We start from the raw sequence: 8,034 nt of genomic DNA on the forward strand, positions 1-8,034 counted from the left end.
ACGCTCTGGATTTAATTACTTCCTAAGGGTCCCCTCCATCCCTGGTCAGTCCGAGCGGCCCCTGGCTTTGACAACCCTGCTCTATCCAGGCTCCTTCTCTAGGGATACATACACACGCACTACACCCACCCTGCTTGGGAGTGCCCAACAACGGGGGTCTGTGTAGCGCTGGCCTGAAGTCAAAGCAAACAGAGAGCCAGTTGGGGGCTGGAAGAGAAGGAGCGGGGAAAGAGGGGAATGAAGCACAAAACTGAGGAGGCTGGAAGTCAGAATTTCTGATTCACCCGCTCGGTTATTCACCATTGAGAATTAAGAACGGGGGGGGGGGGGGGCGGCTAGGGGGGGCAGTAAATAGGGCACTGGCCCTGGGGTTAGGAGGATCTGAGTTCAAATTCGGACTCAGACACTTAAAAAAAAAAAAAAAAAAACTAGCCGTGTGACCTTGGCCAAGTCACTTAACCCCAATTGTCCTTCCAAAAAAAATGAGTGAGAATTAAAGTCGGACCCTGAATGACACAGTTCTCTGCCTTCCCTTCCCCTTTCTCTCCCTCTAACACTCCTTTCAGGCTAGCCCCTCTACTTGAGGTCATGGTAAACTCATTGGCCAATGATGCAATTTGATAGAATGATGTCATGGGGGACCCCTCCAGCTCCCTCCTTTATTACTAGCTTCCTATTTCTGCTCCCCAGAATTAACCTACTCCCCTCTGAGGGGCAGAGAAAGGGGCAGAGTCTAAGTTTTCAACTCATTTAGTCTTTCTTTACCATATAAGCAAAGATTTGCCTTCTATCTCAAGAGCAAAGAAGGGAACCCCAGACCTTGGACAGTGAGTAGGAGGAAGAAAGGGCAAGGCTAGGAAACTTAGGATACAAGAGAAAGGTGGAAAAAATAAGTGCCCACCAGGGAAGCAATGTGTTTGAGATACAGAACTCCTCAGAGCAGCACCCCCACTCCCCCAAGAACCCCTCAGCTCTTCAGCCTGTGCCTTTTGACTGGCATTACTGAAGCACCCTCCATTCAGGACCTTCTCAGTGCTCCTTTGAGAGAGATGAAGGCAGTTGACAGCTCAGGGGAGTGGGGAGATGCACATAAGGCTGGAACTGTGCCAGGGCCTCTGAGGGAATCATTAGGGCACAGAAGTGCCCATAGGGGAAAGAACACCAGGGAAGCGTTAGAGGAAAACATGTTTTGTACAACATAGCCCTGACTCCCTGGTCTGCTCTCAGCACCAAGGCTTGTGCCATCCTTACCCCCCTCCTCGTTCACTCTTTGCCAACTTGCTGATCTTCCTCCTGCCAGCTCCCCCCACAAACAGGAGGTATATCTATGTAAGTGAAAGGGGAAAAGTCACAAACCCTCAAGGATGTCTTGTGATAACATCACTTACTCACCCTTCCTCTCTTCACAGTTCACTAGACTATGAGCTCCTTGAAAGCAGGAAAGTCCTATGGTCCTCTTTGTATTCTTAGCACTTAGTCTGGTGGTACCTAGCACATAGTAGGTTCTTAATAAATGTTTATTTGTTGGCCTAGTTCCTACACCCCAGGTCCTATCCCATACTACCCTTAGAGCATTTTTCTCTGTCTGGTTACTATAGGGACAGCTGACCTTGCCCTCAGGAGGGATCCTTCCTATGTGGTGGAGAGGGATGTCTACCTCCCTGTTCCCTATGCCCCTTCAGCGCCAAAGGGGGCAGTGAGCACCCTCTGGTGGCCAGAGCAGGAGGTTAGGAGACTTGGATACCTGGGTCCTGTCCTTGACCCTGTCCTGGTATGAATCTTTTCTTCCTCACACTCCACTTCTCAAGACATAGGAAAGGAAAACAGGGATCTAGAGGGAAAAACTGTGGAGTCTCCTGGGATGAAACTAAAAAACAAGATTACCTCACAGCCTATAAGTCCCCTCTGGGTCAGATCATCTCCTTCTGTCCAGCTGGAACCCCTATCAAGCAGAAAAGTCTTCTTTTCTCTCATAGCCTGCCTCTCCCAAAGTTAGATGAGTCCCAACCTGTCTTATTACTCTCTGCATCTTCAATGAGAGTGTACAGCCATGCCTTTAACTGTTTGTGGATTTGTCTGAAAGTCTGTGTTCTAGGCATGCTCGTGTATGTGCGTGTGTGTGTGCGTGTGTGTTCGTGTGTGTATGTGTGTTCTTTTTATCACATCTAAGCCCCCTTCAGTATGGGGAAGGGTTTAAGTCCCCCACAGCCGGTTAAAACACCTCAGTTTTTACCCTGGATTACAGAGATATCTATTACTCCACCATAGCACCTACCTCGAAGGGTTGTTGGAAGATCAAATGAGCTAATTCTTGTAAAAAGCACTCAGAAAAGTGTGTGGCACACAGTAGGCACTAAATAAATGCTTATTCCCTCCACAACTAAGGAGGGAAAGAAGCTTGGAAGCCAGGGAAGTGGTCCCCCCTTCTCCCCCTGACCTCCTTCCTGAGGAGGTGTGGGGGATGTCAAGCTATCCTTCCTTTGTCCACCAGGCAGCAGTCACTTCAGTCCAGTACACTACTAGGGTCTCTGGAGAGAGTAGAGGGAGCTTAGCTGAAGGGTTTTTCAGGGGGCAGAACTCAATGTTCCAAAATATTAGAACTGAAAGAGACTCTAGAGATTATCTAGGCTACACTTCACTTGTGGGCCAAAGCAATGACTTGCCCAAGGTCACACAACAAAGGATTGTCCAAGTTCACAACAATTAAATGGCAAAACTTGAACCCATATTTTCTAATTCCTGATGGAGTGATTTTCCCATTATAACGTGCTTTCTCCTAAGGCACCCAAAGGCAGGCTTTCTGTTGACTCCACGGGCTGTAGAACTTAAGAAAGCCATGGGAAGAATAGGGTTAACTGCTAAGGTTGCTTTGACCCATTTTCTTCCCTGTGCCCTACATCCCCCAAGGCCAGAGTGCTGGGTGAGGCCATAGTAGCACCTTCATCCCCACACCCTGGGACTTCCCCGCTCTGGAAACTCCCAGAACTCAGGCATCTTGATCCCCTTTCCCCTTCCCCCCACTCCCTGAATCTTTTTTTTTTTTTTTTTTGCTTCAGTGAGGTCTTCCTCAATCTCCAACAGAGACACGATCTACCGGTATCCACTTTCCAATTCTTGTTTTTTTCCTTCAGACTTAGTTACTCCTCAAAGCAACCAAGGGGGTGCCATGTCCTTAACCCTGCCTGTCCCCAGCCTTTGTGATAAGGAGGGAGGGAACCTAGATGGGGTGTTCTTCCAGGAGTCCCAGGTATCTGAAGGTTTTGGAGGGAGTGGCTGCTTATTGTCCCTCTGTCCAGGCCCCTTCTTCTGCAGCTTCCATCGTCTAGAGTCAGGGATGAAATGGGAGAGAGAGGCAAGATTAAGCTAGAGATAGGTTAGGGGTCAGGGGGAAGGACTATCTGGGGGTGAAGAGATGGGTGGAGCTGTTCCACTCAGGATCAGCTCAGCTTATCTCCAGGCTCAGGACTAATCCTGTCCCACCCTCCTCTCCAGCTCTATCACTCCCTCCCCCCATACAACACCCCCATTCTGCTCCTTCTGCTGCTGGATGGACTTCTCTCTGGGCCTTCGCTTGGGGTCTCAGGGCAAGAAGGCTCTCCCCAGACAGTCCCCCACTTCTGCTCATTGCCTGCCTTCTTCCTGTCCCTGTCCCTTTTGTCCACCTCTGGCCTGCCCTTGTTCTTCCTACCCTCTCTTTGTCTGTCCCTGTCCTTCCTGCCCTTCTACCTGTCTCTGTCCTGCCTGTCCCCATCTTCCTTGCTCATCCTGTGCCTACCTGCCCTTAGCCTGCTCTCACACCCCCTGCCCTGCTTGTTCACCCTCCGTTTGCCCTGACTTCTGCAGTCTTTGCTCTGCCTGTCCCCATCCTTCTTGCCCCAGCCACCCTTCTACCTGTTCCCATCCCAACCCTGGTCCTACCTGTCCCTCCTCCAGGGGCCAGGGAACGCATCCTTGCTCCCGTTGTTGCTATAGCAACAGTTGTAGCTGTTATGCTCAGGGTCCCAGTCCCCCTGCCAGCTGCTGCAGCTTTTGTTGCAAGGGTCTCCAGCCCTCTGGGGGTCGTTGTTCAATGGCCTAGGTTGGCTTTTGTTCCCTTGTGGAGTTTGTCATTCTCCCAAAATTCTTCCCACTGCTACTGCTTCCCCTCTAAGGCTCCCTTCCTGGAATCCCCTCAACCTAGGATGGTCTAGGCAGCAGCTCCCACCTGGAGGGACACAGAGCAAGGCTTGGCTTCTCCATTGGGCCGACTGGGAACTACCTGGTAGCCCAAGGACTACGGGTTCCTGGGAATGAGAGAGTTATCCCTTCTGAAGTTAGTTCAAGCAGAAGAATGGTCTTCATCCCATTCTCATCAGCATGAGAACTTCATCATTTGCAATTTCTAGGGGCAAAAACCATTATTTCCCCTAGGTTAATGAGCTTTCTCAACTCTACTGGTCTTGGGGTGAGAATCTTCTTTGTATGTCTCATTGGAACAAAAGCCTTTTCTTCAGTTAATACAGGTAAGAGAAACTTCTTCATTTGAGAGAATGGGAGGATGCTTTGTTTATACTTAACCCCACTCACTCCCACCCAAATCCCTGAGAGCCCTCCAGAAGGGACTAGAGCCATGGTTCTCTGGTGTCCAGACTAGTCCATCTCCTAGGATTGGAAAAAAAAGGTTTAAGCAGTGATTTTCAACCCCCTTCCCTCAGATCTCTCTCCCTTCCTAAGGTGCACCTGTGTATGATAATGTGCCTCTGTCTACCACTAACTTTGTGTCTTTCTGACTATCTCTGTCTAGATATTTTTGTATTTAGGTTTCTCTGGGGATCTCCCAAGTCCCATGACCTCAATCCCTTACTCCCCTCCCTCTCACTCAGGGTAATCTCATAAGTGATGTTCTTGCCCAGCTGGCCTAAGTGGGGAGTGGAAATCCAGGCGAGGAGAACACCACGTGGCTCCTTCCAACACTCCTTTCCACCTCATTTTCCCCAATCCACTTGCTTCCAGTCACCCTCTCTCTAACCTACTCTTGGCCCCAGGGGAAGGCAGAGAACATCCCATAAAAGAAGTTAGAGTTCAGATCTAATGGTCTAATACTTCTGGAGGGGCAGTAGACAAGAGTCCTCTATCATTACTCTATGTTTCTCTACCAAACTGTCTCCAGGCCATTGTGTATCTGTCTCTCCTCTCCCTGGCATTGTGACTCTTCATGTCTATCTCACAGTCTTTGCCTCAGTGTATTTTCCCTCTGCCTTTCTGCCTCTCACTCTATCTACATGACATTCTATCCTTTTCCATTTCTCTGTCTCTCTCCCTCTGCTTCTTCTGTTTCCATTTCCTCTCCTGTTTCTATATTTTGGTCTTCCCCTTTTCACCATCTCAATCACCCTCTCTTTCGCCTCTGTATCTCACTGTCCCTACCTTCACCTCCATTTTTGCTTCTTCTGAATGTTGCCTTCGTTCCATGCATTATTTTCTGTGTTTCTGCTTCCCCCTCCCACCCCTCCACCCATTTCTCAGGTCAGTTTTGGTTTATTTCCATTATTTTTTTTATTTTCCCTTCTACCTTTGTTTTTTGGGGGGTTTTTTTGGTCTCTATCATCCTCTCCATCTTTTCTTCCCTTATCTCTGTCTTCTGCCTGCCTTTACCCTTTTTTCTTTCTCCTTGGGTCTGCATCTCACTTGTGTCCTTGTTCTGCCAGGACCTTAACATCTCATCTCTTTGTGCCATGCTCATTCTTCAAACCTTTCATTGAGGGAAGGGAAGAGAAATGGTCAAAACAGTTCCCAGAATTCCTCCCTAAGCTGAGGAGCCAAGACACCCTACCTCAGATACATAACAAAGAGATGAATGGTGGCAGTGGAGGGGAATTTGAAGGTGTGGGGCTCTCAGCCTTTATCCCCTCCAAATCCTTTTGGTTAGACTAGTTAATTTGCAAAACCCTGGGGTTTCTTCTAACTGTGGTTCAGTCATGGCTCCTAGGAACCTGCAAAATCCCAAGGAATGGTTTGATTCTGAATGGGCCAATAAGAAACAAAAATAATATAGATAATTTGTTGTCAATGAGCCAATAAGAAACAAAAATAATATAATTTGTTGTCAATCGTGTCTGACTCTGTGACCCCATTTGGGGATTTCTTGGCAAAGATACTAAAGTGGTTTACCATTTTCTTCTCCAGTTTATTTTACAGATGAGGAAACTAAGGCAAACAGGCTTAAGTGACTTGCCTAGGGTCACACAACTAGTCTCTGAGGTTAAATTTGAACTCAGGTCTTCCTGTCTCCAGGACCAGTGCTCTACCCACTTCAACACCTAGCTGCCTAGATAATTAATTTTGCTTATGTTTTTTCCTCCTACATAACAGGTGGTTTGAATATTACACTATTCAAAATAAAGAATAAAAAGATCTCTTTCTTTGGGGGAAGGGTCATAGATTATGTTGTACCTTTCCTTCTATTTCCATACAGTAAGATCCTATTATGTAGAAGAAAAAAAGCTCAAAAGAAAGAAAAATCTCATTGAGTCAAGGGGATGTAATGTAAAACTAGGAGGCAGAACCTCCCGGTGGGGTGACCTTGGGGACATCACTGCATTCCTATGGGCCTGTCTTTCCAGCTGAAAAGTGAGGACAATGATCACTCCCTATTTTCCAGATGATGAAAGGACCAGTAGATGGTAGAGATGAAGAAGCTTGCAGAGAAATTCTAGTTTTTACTGTTGTGGTAGGAACATCCTATAACAGACACTTAAGATAACATTTTAAAGTTTTCAAAGTGTCTTCAAGCACTATTTCAGTTGGTATACAAGGTATTATTATATTGTTCCTATTTTACAGATAAGAACACTGAGGCTCAGATAGATTATGTGACTTACCCATGGTCATGCTAAGTAAGGAGGAGGTGCTTTGAACCGAGGTCTCTCCTGACTCCTGGTCTAGTGTTCTTTCCACACTTGCCCTCTACCCCCAGCCTCTCCATCTGCAGCCTCAGCCCTAAATGGAGGTCTGTTCAAAAGGAATCATGGTGCACATGACTAGATCTTAGGAGGATGTTAGATGAGTCCCCTTCAACAGACATCTCAACGACGGGGACCATTCCTGCATTGGCCAGCTGTGATACAATGTTGTAGTACATGTGCAACATTAGGGAAAGGTCGTATTAGCTGATCTCCAATGTCCCTTCCAACTCTGTGAAGGACCAAGCACCAAGACTTATACAAATGCCCTGTTGAAACTCTCAGAACTGAAGGCAGGCCCAGTCTGGTCTTGAGCTCTTCTCACCTCATGTGAAAGATCAAAAGCAGCCTTTTCTGGTTATCACAATTTTCAGAGCTCATCTAAGCCAAAGCCCTCATTTTACACACAAGGAAACTGAGGCCCAGGTAGTGGGAGTGTTGGCATTCACCCCAAGGCCATACTGGCAAAAGCTAGATGTTGGAGTGGGCAGAATGGCTGGAGTAAGGAACATCCATGTTCAGATTGAGCTTCAGGCAGTGAAGAACCTCCCAGGGTTGTGGTAAAGATGAAGTTTGCAAGGTACTTTGCAAAACTTAAGGCACCCTAAAAATGCTAGCTATCTGTCATTGCTGAATCTATTCCCCGGGCCCCATTGTGGTGAGGATTAAATGACAGAATGTTTGCAAAGTACCTTTGCAAGCTAGCCACATAGAAGAGCCAGCAATTATTAGCATTGCACCCGGTCCTCCAAACAGTCCTGCTGCTATTATCATTCCCATTTTGTAGAGGAGGACACTGAGGCTGAGCGCAAGCAAGGGACTTGCCCGGGATCACACGCGAAAATTTCTGCCTTCAAGCCCAACACCGTATCCTGCAGTAGAGGTAAAGTGCTTTATAAACCGTAAGGGCTACCAGCATGTGGGTTACGGCGAAGGAGGGGTGGGGGGGGGAGGGGGGAAGGGGGGGAGGAGAAGAAGGAGGAGAGAGGGAAGGTGAGGGGAAGGGAAAGAGGGTGAAGGAGGAAGAGGAGGGGGAGAAACACGAGGAAAGGGAAGGAGAAGGGGAAGGGAGAGGGGAGAGAGAGGGAGAACG

General features: G+C 47.8%; 1 long non-coding RNA gene across 3 annotated transcripts; it reads right to left on the minus strand.

The window, feature by feature from the left end:
• Positions 1-465: 465 nt before the first annotated feature.
• On the minus strand, positions 466-7,809 carry LOC138171643 (uncharacterized). 3 transcript variants are annotated; one of them, XR_011170928.1, is made up of 4 exons: positions 7,634-7,809; positions 4,205-4,283; positions 1,885-3,322; positions 466-1,488 (listed from the first exon to the last, which is right to left on the minus strand). It is a non-coding gene; the product is annotated as an uncharacterized lncRNA (long non-coding RNA). The 3 variants fall into 3 exon arrangements; XR_011170929.1 differs by lacking the exon at positions 4,205-4,283; XR_011170927.1 differs by lacking the exon at positions 7,634-7,809 and having other exon boundaries at positions 3,919-4,417.
• Positions 7,810-8,034: the final 225 nt, after the last annotated feature.

This window comes from Petaurus breviceps, unplaced genomic scaffold (genome assembly GCF_028583685.1).
Source record: "Petaurus breviceps papuanus isolate PSGF00001 unplaced genomic scaffold, PetGlider_PUasm1.0 454, whole genome shotgun sequence".
In the NCBI taxonomy this organism is placed as follows: Eukaryota; Metazoa; Chordata; class Mammalia; order Diprotodontia; family Petauridae; genus Petaurus; species Petaurus breviceps.